The sequence below is a fragment of the Salvelinus fontinalis genome, chromosome 38, assembly GCF_029448725.1.
Source record: "Salvelinus fontinalis isolate EN_2023a chromosome 38, ASM2944872v1, whole genome shotgun sequence".
NCBI classification, from domain to species: Eukaryota; Metazoa; Chordata; class Actinopteri; order Salmoniformes; family Salmonidae; genus Salvelinus; species Salvelinus fontinalis.
Window position 1 is genome coordinate 3909691 of NC_074702.1, and position 13566 is coordinate 3923256.

The 13566-nt window shown below is 48.2% G+C and overlaps 1 protein-coding gene across 1 annotated transcript in view; it reads left to right on the forward strand.

The window, feature by feature from the left end:
- The window catches only part of LOC129837864 (juxtaposed with another zinc finger protein 1-like), a 40513-nt gene that overhangs the window by 1355 nt on the left and 25592 nt on the right, over window positions 1-13566 (forward strand). The window lies entirely within an intron of this gene.

A 13566-nucleotide genomic window follows, 5' to 3' on the forward strand; every position in this document is an offset into this window, starting at 1 on the left:
GTCACAAATATAAATAGTAAAGTACAGATACCCCCAAAATCTACTTAAGTAGTACTTTAAAGTATTTTTACTTGAGTACTTTACACCACTGAGAACGAACCATTGTTGACAACTTGAGTAGCTTTAAATAAACCTAATTGAAGATCAAGCTCCTTAGTTTGTTGACAATTACTGTTTTTACACTGTTCTAACGGTGCCTTCCTTGTTACTATGAGATTACAATGGCCATGGGGCTCAGATCACAGTGCATGTTATGTTTAGTTACAATGTTATACTCATGCATTATAATTGCATTCAGAATTTGTGAGTCTCTCTCACTCTCACACAAACTGCTAGAGTATGCAGTTGTGCAGCAGACAGTAGAGGAGTACAGAACAGTGGAGGTGAATGTTAGTCACCCTGGGAGACATGTGGGCGTGAGTCTTGTTGTGCTGCACAGAGTTACTGAATATTGATGAACCTGGATGTGGGTCACATCAAGCCCCCACCTCTTCTCACTCACACATGATGTTGTCCCTCAAGGGTCACAGTAACAGAAGATCCTCCCATATTGATTAAGCTTCTATCATTGTGAACATGATGCCTGTCTCTGATCAGCTGGCAACCATTCCTAAAGACTCCAACCAACCACTGCATTCAGTCAGGCCTGACAGGATTCTGGCTCAAGATATAGGCAGTCTCTTGTTGCCTTTTTAGATCCATGACATCACCCCAGTCCAGAATGATAAACAATCTGTTCCAAAATCAATCGTATCCCTTGGCTGAACCCCAGAGAGAGCCCCTTGACCAGAACAAAACCATGAGATACAGTGCATTCGGAAAGTATTCAGGGTCCTTGACTATTCCACATTTTGTTACGTTAAAGCCTTATTCTAAAAATGATTAAGTTGTTTTTTCCCCTCATCAATCTAATACATTTTTGCAAATGTATTAAAACCAAAAAAACAGAAACATCACATTTACATAAGTCTTCAGACTCTTTACTCAGTACTTTGTTGAAGCACCTTTGGTAGCGATTACAACCTCGAGTCTTCTTGGGTATGATACTATAAGCTTGACACACCTGCATTTGGGGAGTTTCTCCCATTCTTCTCTCCAGATCCTCTCAAGCGGTGTCAGGTTGGATGGGGAGCGTCGCTGCACAGCCATCTCCAGAGATGTTCGATCAGGTTCAAGTCCAGGCTCTGTCTGGGCCACTCAAGGACATTCAGAGACTTGTCCCGAAGCCACTCCTGCGTTATCTTGGATGTGTGCTTAGGGTCATTGTCCTGTTGGAAGGTGAACTTTCACCCCAGTCTGAGGTCCTGAGTGCTCTCAAGCAGATTTTCATCAAGGATCTCTTTGTACTTTGCTCCGTTCATCTTTGGGCTCCCAAGTGGCGCAGCGGTCAAAGGCACTGCATTCTCAGTGCAAGAGGCGTAGTCCCTGGTTCAAATCCAGGCTGCATCACATCTGGCTGTGATTGGGAGTCCCACAGGGCGGTGCACAATTGGCCCAGCATCGTCAAGGTTTGGCAGGGGTAGACTGTCATTGTAAATAAGAATTTGTTCTTATTAACTGACTTGCCTAGTAAAATAAAGGTTAAATAAAATCTTTCCCTCAATCCTGACTAGACTCCCAGTCCCTGCCTCTGAAAAACATCCCCACAGCATGATGATGCTGCCACCACCATGCTTCACTGTAGGGATGGTGCCGGGTTTCCTTCAGATGTGACGCTTGGCATTCAGGCCAAAGAGTTCAATCTTGTTTCTCATGGTCAGAGTCCTTTAGGTGCCTTTTGGCAAACTCCAAGCGAGTTGTCATGTGCCTTTTACTGAGGAGTGGCTTCCGTCTGGCCACTCTGGCCACTACCATAAGGCCTGATTGGTGGAGTGCTGCAGAGATGGTTGTCCTTTTGGAAGGTTCTCCCATCTCCACAGAGGAACTATGGATCTCTGTCAGAGTCACCATTGGATTCTTGGTCACCTCCCTGACCAAGGCCCTTCTCCCCCGATTGCTCAGTTTGTCCGGGTGGCCAGCTCTAGGAAGAGTCTTGGTGCTTCTAAATTTATTCAATTTAAAAATGGAGGCCACTGTGTTCTTGGGGACCTTCAATGCTGCAGAAATGTTTTGGTCCCTTCCCCAGATCTATGCCTCGACACAATCCTGTCTCGGAGCTCTATGGACAATTCCTTTGACCTCATGGCTGATTTTTGCTCTGACATGCACTGTCAACTGTGGGACCTTTATATAGACAGGTGTGTGCCTTTCCAAATCATGTCCAATCAATAGAATTTACCACAGGTGGACTCCAATCAAGTTGAAGAAACATCTCAACCATGATCAATGGAAACAGGATGCAACTGAGCTCAATTTCAATTCTCATAGCAGAGGGTCTGAATATTTACGTGAATAAGGTATTTCAGTTTTTTATTTTGAGTACATTTGCAAAAATGTCTAAACCTGTTTTTGCTTTTTCATTATGTGGTATTGTGTGTAGATTGATGAGGAAAACATTATATTTAATACATTTTAGAATAAGGCTGTAAAGTAACAGAATGTGTAAAAAGGGAAGGGGTCTGAATACTTTCAGAATGCACTGTAGGTTCATGGCTGCCACGCTACGGGAAATTAAACATGTCACTGGGTGGAATGCAGGGAGAAGTCCTGGCAGAGTTGTAATCATGGCACCATTTGCTACTTTTAGAGGACATTGGTTTAATGACTAGGTCTCTGTCTAGTTTGTTCCACCACATCCTTTATCACTTCATTTATAAAAATGCCATTACCAAAAATTGTTGAGGGAACACTGAAATCTAAATTCAATATATTTGCATTAATGCAGTGTAGACTAGCCCATATCTTAATGCTGTGTAGACTAGCCCATAACGTAATGCTGTGTAGACTAGCCCATAACGTAATGCTGTGTAGACTAGGCCGTATCTTAATGCTGTGTAGACTAGCCCATATCTTAATGCTGTGTAGACTAGCCCATATCTTAATGCTGTGTAGACTAGCCCATATCTTAATGCTGTGTAGACTAGGCCATAACGTAATGCTGTGTAGACTAGGCCGTATCTTAACGCTGTGTAGACTAGCCCATATCGTAATGCTGTGTAGACTAGCCCATATCGTAATGCTGTGTTTTGACTAGCCCATAACGTAATGCTATGTAGACTAGGCCGTGTCGTAATGCTGTGTAGACTAGGCCGTATCTTAATGCTGTGTAGACTAGGCCGTATCTTAATGCTGTGTAGACTAGCCCTTAACGTAATGCTGTGTAGACTAGCCCTTAACGTAATGCTGTGTAGACTAGGCCGTATCGTAATGCTGTGTAGACTAGGCCATATCGTAATGCTGTGTAGACTAGGCCATATCGTAATGCTGTGTAGACTAGGCCATATCGTAATGCTGTGTAGACTAGGCCATATCGTAATGCTGTGTAGACTAGACCATATCGTAATGCTGTGTAGACTAGACCATATCGTAATGCTGTGTAGACTAGACCATATCGTAATGCTGTGTAGACTAGACCATATCGTAATGCTGTGTAGACTAGACCATATCGTAATGCTGTGTAGACTAGACCATATCGTAATGCTGTGTAGACTAGACCATATCGTAATGCTGTGTAGACTAGACCATATCGTAATGCTGTGTAGACTAGACCATATCGTAATGCTGTGTAGACTAGACCATATCGTAATGCTGTGTAGACTAGACCATATCGTAATGCTGTGTAGACTAGACCATATCGTAATGCTGTGTAGACTAGACCATATCGTAATGCTGTGTAGACCATATCGTAATGCTGTGTAGACTAGCCCATGTCGTAATGCTGTGTAGACTAGGCCATGTCGTAATGCTGTGTAGACTAGACCATGTCGTAATGCTGTGTAGACTAGACCATATCTTAATGCTGTGTAGACTATCCCATATCGTAATGCTGTGTAGACTAGCCCATAACGTAATGCTGTGTAGACTAGCCCATATCGTAATGCTGTGTAGACTAGCCCATATCGTAATGCTGTGTAGACTAGCCCATAACGTAATGCTGTGTAGACTAGCCCATGTCGTAATGCTGTGTAGACTAGCCCATGTCGTAATGCTGTGTAGGACTAGGCCATGTCGTAATGCTGTGTAGGACTAGGCCATGTCGTAATGCTGTGTAGACTAGCCCGTATCTTAATGCTGTGTAGACTAGCCCATAACGTAATGCTGTGTAGACTAGGCCATGTCGTAATGCTGTGTAGACTAGCCCATAACGTAATGCTGTGTAGACTAGCCCATGTCGTAATGCTGTGTAGACTAGGCCATGTCGTAATGCTGTGTAGACTAGCCCATGTCGTAATGCTGTGTAGACTAGGCCATGTCGTAATGCTGTGTAGACTAGGCCATGTCGTAATGCTGTGTAGACTAGACCATGTCGTAATGCTGTGTAGACTAGGCCATGTCGTAATGCTGTGTAGACTAGCCCATGTCGTAATGCTGTGTAGACTAGGCCATGTCGTAATGCTGTGTAGACTAGGCCATGTCGTAATGCTGTGTAGACTAGGCCATATCGTAATGCTGTGCTGTAATGCTGTGTTATTTGTAAGTGTGTTGATCAAATACAATTGGGGGCACGTGCTTTAGTTTTACTGGTGTGTGTTCATTTTGCGTGGTGACGAGGCATAGAGCACTACTTTTGACTGGAGCCCTATGGGTATCCAATGGGCCATGGTCAGAAGTAGTGCTCTATAAAGGGAATAGGGTGCCTTTGGGATGTAGATAATGGACTGGCTGCATGGAGATGGGTAATGAAAAATCCACCTGTTCTCTCTGCTAGGCCTGGGAGGCTCTATAGGGCTGATCCCCCTGTTCTCTGCTAGGCCTGGGAGGCTCTATATGGCTGATCCCCCTGTTCTCTCTGCTAGGCCTGGGAGGCTCTATATGGCTGATCCCCCTGTTCTCTGCTAGGCCTGGGAGGCTATAGGGCTGATCCCCCTGTTCTCTGCTAGGCCTGGGAGGCTATAGGGCTGATCACCCCTGTTCTCTCTGCTAGGCCTGGGGGGCTCTATATGGCTGATCCCCCTGTTCTCTCTGCTAGGCCTGGGAGGCTCTATATGGCTGATCCCCCTGTTCTCTCTGCTAGGCCTGGGAGGCTATATGGCTGATCACCCTGTTCTCTCTGCTAGGCCTGGGAGGCTATATGGCTGATCACCCTGTTCTCTCTGTTAGGCCAGGGAGGCTATATGGCTGATCACCCCTGTTCTCTCTGCTAGGCCTGGGAGGCTATAGGGCTGATCACCCCTGTTCTCTCTGATAGGCCAGGGAGGCTATATGGCTGATCACCCTGTTCTATCTGCTAGGCCAGGGAGGCTATATGGCTGATCACCCCTGTTCTCTCTGCTAGGCCTGGGAGGCTATAGGGCTGATCCCCCTGTTCTCTCTGCTAGGCCAGGGAGGCTATATGGCTGATCACCCTGTTCTCTCTGATAGGCCAGGGAGGCTATATGCCTGATCCCCCTGTTCTCTCTGATAGGCCTGGGAGGCTATAGGGCTGATCCCCCTGTTCTCTCTGATAGGCCTGGGAGGCTATAGGGCTGATCACCCTTGTTCTCTCTGCTAGGCCTGGGAGGCTCTATGGCTGATCCCCCTGTTCTCTCTACTAGGCCAGGGAGGCTATAGGGCTGATCACCCCTGTTCTCTCTGATAGGCCTGGTAGGCGATAGGGCTGATCACCCCTGTTCTCTCTGCTAGGCCTGGGAGGCTATATGGCTGATCCCCCTGTTCTCTTTGCTAGGCCTGTGAGGCTATAGGGCTGATCACCCCTGTTCTCTCTGCTAGGCCTGGGAGGCTCTATATGGCTGACCTGCGTTCTCTCTGCTAGGCCTGGGAGGCTATAGGGCTGACCCCCCCCCATGGAGAGAGGGAGGCATGGAGAGAGGGAGGAGGTAGAGAGAGAGACTGAGGAATGCTTTTTGGATCATCAAGTCCCTCAGTCGGGCACCTGATTCCCTGTTTTGTTCAAGCTGGGCTGAAGCACATCTGGGTACGCTTTCACTCCATAGAGACTGAGGGGGGTTTGGGGTTGTCTGTCAGGGATAGGCTACATGGGGTCTTCCAGTCACAACAAGTGTTCCTCCTGTGATAGCCTAACCATACCACTGTTTAGCTGTGATATGGCTGTAGCCTCCATAATGCTGTTTAGAATGTCCAATTTTGTAGAATAACTCATTGTATTAGTAATGACACAATCTAGGCCTAAACTATCTATTTCAGATAACATTTTAAATCCCATGCATTTCCCCAGTATTCACAGGGGTCCTAGTTTGATTGTTATACATTCAAAATGTTTAGTTGTATTTCTTCAGAAGCCTTTATTAGTTTAATTTGACTGTTGGTGCAGAGAGGGAGCAGATATTTACATTGAGTTAGTCTGAACAACAGAGGGAGATGTGTCCACCGTCTGACAGTGAGACAGCTGGGAAACTGCCTGCAACACTTCAGGTTGCCACAGTGAGACAGCTGGGAAACTGCCTGCAACACTTCAGGTTGCCACAGTGAGACAGCTGGGAAACTGCCTGCAACACTTCAGGTTGCCACAGTGAGACAGCTGGGAAACTGCCTGCAACACTTCAGGTTGCCACAGTGAGACAGCTGGGAAACTGCCTGCAACACTTCAGGTTGCCACAGTGAGACAGCTGGGAAACTGCCTGCAACACTTCAGGTTGCCACAATACATGCTGGGAAACTGCCTGCAACACTTCAGGTTGCCACAGTGAGACAGCTGGGAAACTGCCTGCAACACTTCAGGTTGCCACAGTGAGACAGCTGGGAAACTGCCTGTAACACTTCAGGTTGCCACAGTGAGACAGCTGGGAAACTGCCTGCAACACTTCAGGTTGCCACAGTGAGACAGCTGGGAAACTGCCTGCAACACTTCAGGTTGCCACAGTGAGACAGCTGGGAAACTGCCTGCAACACTTCAGGTTGCCACAGTGAGACAGCTGGGAAACTGCCTGCAACACTTCAGGTTGCCACAGTGAGACAGCTGGGAAACTGCCTGCAACACTTCAGGTTGCCACAGTGAGACATCTGGGAAACTGCCTGCAACACTTCAGGTTGCCACAATACATGCTGGGAAACTGCCTGCAACACTTCAGGTTGCCACAGTGAGACAGCTGGGAAACTGCCTGCAACACTTCAGGTTGCCACAGTGAGACAGCTGGGAAACTGCCTGTAACACTTCAGGTTGCCACAGTGAGACAGCTGGGAAACTGCCTGCAACACTTCAGGTTGCCACAGTGAGACAGCTGGGAAACTGCCTGCAACACTTCAGGTTGCCACAGTGAGACAGCTGGGAAACTGCCTGCAACACTTCAGGTTGCCACAATACATGCTGGGAAACTGCCTGCAACACTTCAGGTTGCCACAGTGAGACAGCTGGGAAACTGCCTGCAACACTTCAGGTTGCCACAGTGAGACAGCTGGGAAACTGCCTGTAACACTTCAGGTTGCCACAGTGAGACAGCTGGGAAACTGCCTGCAACACTTCAGGTTGCCACAGTGAGACAGCTGGGAAACTGCCTGCAACACTTCAGGTTGCCACAGTGAGACAGCTGGGAAACTGCCTGCAACACTTCAGGTTGCCACAGTGAGACAGCTGGGAAACTGCCTGCAACACTTCAGGTTGCCACAGTGAGACAGCTGGGAAACTGCCTGCAACACTTCAGGTTGCCACAGTGAGACATCTGGGAAACTGCCTGCAACACTTCAGGTTGCCACAATACATGCTGGGAAACTGCCTGCAACACTTCAGGTTGCCACAGTGAGACAGCTGGGAAACTGCCTGCAACACTTCAGGTTGCCACAGTGAGACAGCTGGGAAACTGCCTGCAACACTTCAGGTTGCCACAATACATGCTGGGAAACTGCCTGCAACACTTCAGGTTGCCACAATACACAGTGACAGCTGGAATATGAGGGCCATTCCTAGAATACAACACCTGAGGAATTCTATATCACCAGGAAGCTGAAGGACATTCTAGATAGTCATTTACTGAGCACTACACAGTCAAACTAGCCTCTCTTGAAAAGGATTTAGAAAATATCCACTACATATGCTCCAGTTTTACACGTTGGCCTACATTATATCTGCAGGTTCTGACCCAATCAATCCACCATCCTAGGGATCCATACTGCTAACATATGGAAGCCAACCTGGCCCAGCCCAAGCAAAGGCTCTTGCCCAGCCCCATAGAAAGCCCTGGCCCAGGCCCAGCTAGAGGTTGACACAGGAACAGAATTCCTGCAGGAACGGGTTGAAATTCTAGAGTCAAATTCGGGACAAGATCGTCAGTCCACAGGAAGTACAGGAATTTCTTTTTAAACAGAGTTATTTTTGTATTATAAGCAGTTTTAGAAGGCCACATCATTTTTGAACAGTAACACGATTTCTTCAGTCTTCAATCCCTAATTAAAAATATATATAATTGGCCTTTATCTGCTAGACAGGCAACGAAAAGTAGCTAGCTAACAGTGACTAACTGCTCTCTCATCTAATGAGCAGCCCAAAATGAGTCAGTTGCTATGGAAACTCACACACAGCAGAGTGCAGGGAGGGGGGCAGCAGACAGAGTGGAGCAGCTAACAGAGGAAGGTATTTATACTCATTAAAATGAGGACAGGACAGAAAGGGAGGGATTTTTTATCAGGACAGAAAAGTTGTGGGGGTTAGAACTGTTGCGGGATCGGGACTGTACGGGAAAACATTTGACAGGACAAGACGGCACAGGAATGCATTTTCACTCCCATGTCAACCTCTAGCCCCAGACCCAGCCCAGCCATAACCCCCTGCCCAACCCAACCTCTAGCCCCAGCCGCCCAGACCCAGCCCAGCCATAACCCCCTGCCCAACCCAACCCCCAGGCCCTAGCCCAACCTCTAGCCCCAGCCGCCCAGACCCTAGCCCAACCTCTAGCCCCAGCCGCCCAGACCCAGCCCAGCCATAACCCCCTGCCCAACCCAAGCCCCAGCCCAACCCTCAGCCCTAGCCCAGCCATAACCCAAGGCCCAACTCCTAGCCCTAACCTAGCCCCCAGACATAACCCCCAGTACCAGGCCCAGCCCAGTCGTGCCGAGCTCAGTCCTGCCCAGCCCGGTTTTTAATATCCGATATCCCTCCGTTAGCCCTCTGATTGTGTGCTGTGCATGTGTCCAAGGTGTTAGCCCAAGGAAGGGGGCTCCCAACACTTCCAACGACTTATTGGGGAATAACGAGCCAATTAGTACTGCCCAGAGTGGAAAAACTCAGCAGCTCCCCTGCCTCTCCACACACACACTCACTGATCCCTCTCTTAGGTCTGCTGCCCTGTGCCCGCCTTCGCCTCACAGGAGTGTGAAATCTGCCGCATCCTGCCAAGAGGATTACAACGAGGGTACTTGATCAGGCGTTTCTTCCTCCTCATCTGGTGGCCTGCTGCTCTCAAACACATTCTGCTGTATAATTAGGGAAGGGGCCTGGAAAACAAGCTCACAAGGCATTCTTGTCCGCATATTTTCCTTCCATGTTCCAGCCGGGAGCCAGCCTCCTGTTTGGGGTTGTGAGCAGTAGGGGGCAGCGGTGGGTCGTTGATGAGAGGCCCCTGTGCTAAAACAGTGGGTGCGTATTTGTCCTATTTCAAGTGTGTATTATACGAATGTGTGAATTGTAAATGTGTTTTTGGCATATCCCAACTCCCCCTGAGACACCCTGTGGTCGCCGCCAGGGTCGGCCATTATCAACTGGAGCAATTTAGGGTTCCGTGCCTCGCTCAAGGGCACATCGACAGATTTTCCCACTTGGTTGGCTCTGGAATTCTAACTAGCGACATTTCAGTTACTGGCCCAACACTCTAACCGCTAGGCTACCTGCCACCCATTTGGAAGAGCTGTATGGATCAAGCGTCTCGGTGGGAGAGCTGATCCAGGATCAGTTTAGCATTTCAGATCACAATGAATAAGAGTACATGGACATGGAGGACCTGATCCTAGATCAGCACTCCTACACTGATACGCTAGATACATACAGCCCTCTCCTGATCCCCTAAAGAGGTGATGCTTTTCACAAGCATACAATCATGTGACTGGATATATCTACTGAATGTGTTCCTGTTCATAGAGCGTGTAAAGCAAGTTACTGTTTCCTGTTCATAGAGCGTGTAAAGAAAGTTACTGTTTCCTGCTCATAGAGCGTGTAAAGAAAGTTACTGTTTCCTGCTCATAGAGCGTGTAAAGAAAGTTACTGTTTCCTGCTCATAGAGCGTGTAAAGAAAGTTACTGTTTCCTGCTCATAGAGCGTGTAAAGAAAGTTACTGTTTCCTGCTCATAGAGCGTGTAAAGAAAGTTACTGGTTCCTGCTCATAGAGCGTGTAAAGAAAGTTACTGTTTCCTGCTCATAGAGCGTGTAAAGAAAGTAAGTTACTGTTTCCTGTTCATAGAGCGTGTAAAGAAAGTTACTGTTTCCTGCTCATAGAGCGTGTAAAGAAAGTTACTGGTTCCTGCTCATAGAGCGTGTAAAGAAAGTTACTGTTTCCTGCTCATAGAGCGTGTAAAGAAAGTTACTGTTTCCTGCTCATAGAGCGTGTAAAGAAAGTTACTGGTTCCTGCTCATAGAGCGTGTAAAGAAATGTACCATTGTCCTAATTTCAGTACTTTTCAAGTGTTTTGAGGACATAGCCAGATATTCTCCCATCAGCCCTGGGATTCAAACCTTCAACCCTTACTGGCCCGTCTCTCTAACCTCGAGGCTGCCACCGCCCATAAATGCTGAGGTCTATTACAACTTCAACACCATTTCCAGTGAATATGTTGCAAGGTGGTGTGGCTTCACTGGAGTCTGTTTAGTGGTTCTGCCTACGTTTCCCCTAATTACAAACTCTATATTTCAACTCTGATATGAAAACAGACTTAAGCCCCTAATGTGAATATTGGCCGGTCCACTAAGTCCATTAACCCCTGCCAACCCTCAGCAGGGTTTATCACAACAGGTGCTAATGGATCCTGAACTAAATACTGAATGGCACCCTATTCCCTATATAGTGCACTACTAGGGCCCTGGTCAAAAGTAGTGCACTATATAGGGAATAGGGTGCCATTTGGGACTTAGCCCTGGACTGGCTCTCTAAAACTGACTGGGGAATAACAGGAGCTTTAAGGCCAATTTCAGCCCAACCACCATGTTACGGTAAGCTCCCCAATGGTCCTGTAGTGGTCTAGTAGTGGTTAAACTGACCAATGGTGGGTTTATTTTGTCCCAGCTCAGATCTCTCTGTGTGTTCTATGGGAGACAGGTCAGTGTAGGACCAGAGAGAGAGAGCCTTATCCTCGGTTATGTAGCCCTGGCTGTGTCTCAGGCTGGCAGGGATGGAGGTGAGCCCCAGACAATCTGTCTGCCTCCCTGTCTGTCTGTGTCTGCCTCCCTGTCTGTCTGTGTCTGCCTCCCTGTCTGTCTGTGTCTGCCTCCCTGTCTGTCTGTCTGTCTGTGTCTGCCTCCCTGTCTGTCTGTCTGTCTGTCTGTCTGTCTGTCTGTGTCTGCCTCCCTGTCTGTCTGTGTCTGCCTCCCTGTCTGTCTGTCTGTCTGTGTCTGCCTCCCTGTCTGTCTGTCTGTCTGTCTGTCTGTCTGTGTCTGCCTCCCTGTCTGTCTGTCTGTCTGTGTCTGCCTCCCTGTCTGTCTGTCTGTCTGTGTCTGCCTCCCTGTCTGTCTGTCTGTCTGTGTCTGCCTCCCTGTCTGTCTGTCTGTCTGTGTCTGCCTCCCTGTCTGTCTGTGTCTGTCTGTCTGTGTCTGCCTGTCTGTGTCTGCCTCTCTGTCTGTCTCTGTGTCTGCCTCTCTGTCTGTCTCTCTGTCTGCCTGCTCTAACAATGGGCGTGTTTGTAGCTGCTCTCTGCACAGGGGGTTCATTTAGGGGCTCGAGGAATGCACCCCCCAAAATCTGCTGAGCGGAAATAATAAATTTGGGAAGCAGTAACTGGCGCCCCGATCTCTGCACCTGGTGGACCTAATTACATTTACCCCCCCTACCCCTCGCCCCTCCCCCGTGTTACACTATTGCTGCAGACAGTTTAGTCAGTCAGTTAGTCACCCCTACCAGTAACACACACATCGGCTGACACCAGTCCAGTCAGTCACTGCTCTGGCTCTCATTGCTGTTCTCAGTCAGGAGGTGACTAACTCTGACTCAATAACAGAACTGTCTTTATACTGTAGTGGAGCTGTAGTAGTCTGACTCAGTAACAGAACTGTCTTTATACTGTAGTGGAGCTGTAGCAGTCTGACTCAATAACAGAACTGTCTTCATACTGTAGTGGAGCTGTAGTAGTCTGACTTAGTAACAGAACTGTTTTTATACTGTAGTGGAGCTGTAGCAGTCTGACTCAATAACAGAACTGTCTTTATACTGTAGTGGAGCTGTAGCAGTCTGACTCAATAACAGAACTGTCTTTATACTGTAGTGGAGCTGTAGTAGTCTGACTCAATAACAGAACTGTCTTTATACTGTAGTGGAGCTGTAGCAGATAGCCTGCAGGCTGTGTTGATATTACACATTCACTAGGGGATCTGGTTTTGGGTTGAGAGTGTATCTGTGTGTGTGTCAATGCCTGTATGTACATGTGAGTGCGTGCCTGTGTGTGTGCATTGCCTATGTGTTTTCAGTCAATTTTCACATCTGAGGTTCAGTCATTGTACAATCAGCCGTGTTATTTAAGCCTGCAGTAGCAGCAGAGAACAGGCTACCAACCAGTAAAGTGCAGTTTGACTCTGTGGTTTAATTTCCTCTGTGGAAGTGGTACCAGGACTCTGGCCAGTGTCCCCCACTGCTCAGACCCACCATAAACATGTCATCATGAACCTTGCCACTCCACGCTGTCCAACCGTGTGCTGGGCTGAGGGGGAAGAGGCTGCTGGGATAGCTGACTGACTGACTGGTTGGTGGAAATAAATGTGGGAGGGTGGAGGGGAGGGGGGGGGGGGTAATGAAGGGGTACAGGGGGCGTCACTTCCTGTCTTGCCTAAGGAAGGCGTGTTGTGTGATGATAAAGATCACCGTCTGTCCTGTGGTTGGCTGGCCCATGCAGTCTGGAGTCTGGACATAGCGAGGGGGTCTCTCTCTATCTGGCCTAACTAGAATTGGGCCGTTACGTCATGTCTGCCTCTTTCTGATGCTGCTGGGATGTTTTCAGTCTCACCCTACTACCTTTTACAGGCCTGTCAGTGAGTTTGTTAAAAACCACAACTAATTGAGTCACTTTGTGCAGTTGTGTTCACTGAGTTAAAGTTTTTTTCCTGTACCTGCTTGCCAGTCACTGGCTCAGGAGGGAGTGTGTTGTCTTGATCACAGCATCAGGTGACTATAACAAAACCAATACACCCTAGAACCAAAAGACAGACAGACAGACCACCGCTGTAGACCACCTTTTTGGATGGTTTAGCCCTCTCTCCTCTCCAGGGGTCCACACCCTGGTCCTAATGGGGGGGTCCACACCCTGGTCCTAATGGGGGGGGGGTCCACACCCTGGTCCTAATGGGGGGGTCCACACCCTGGTCCTAATGGGGGGGATCCACAC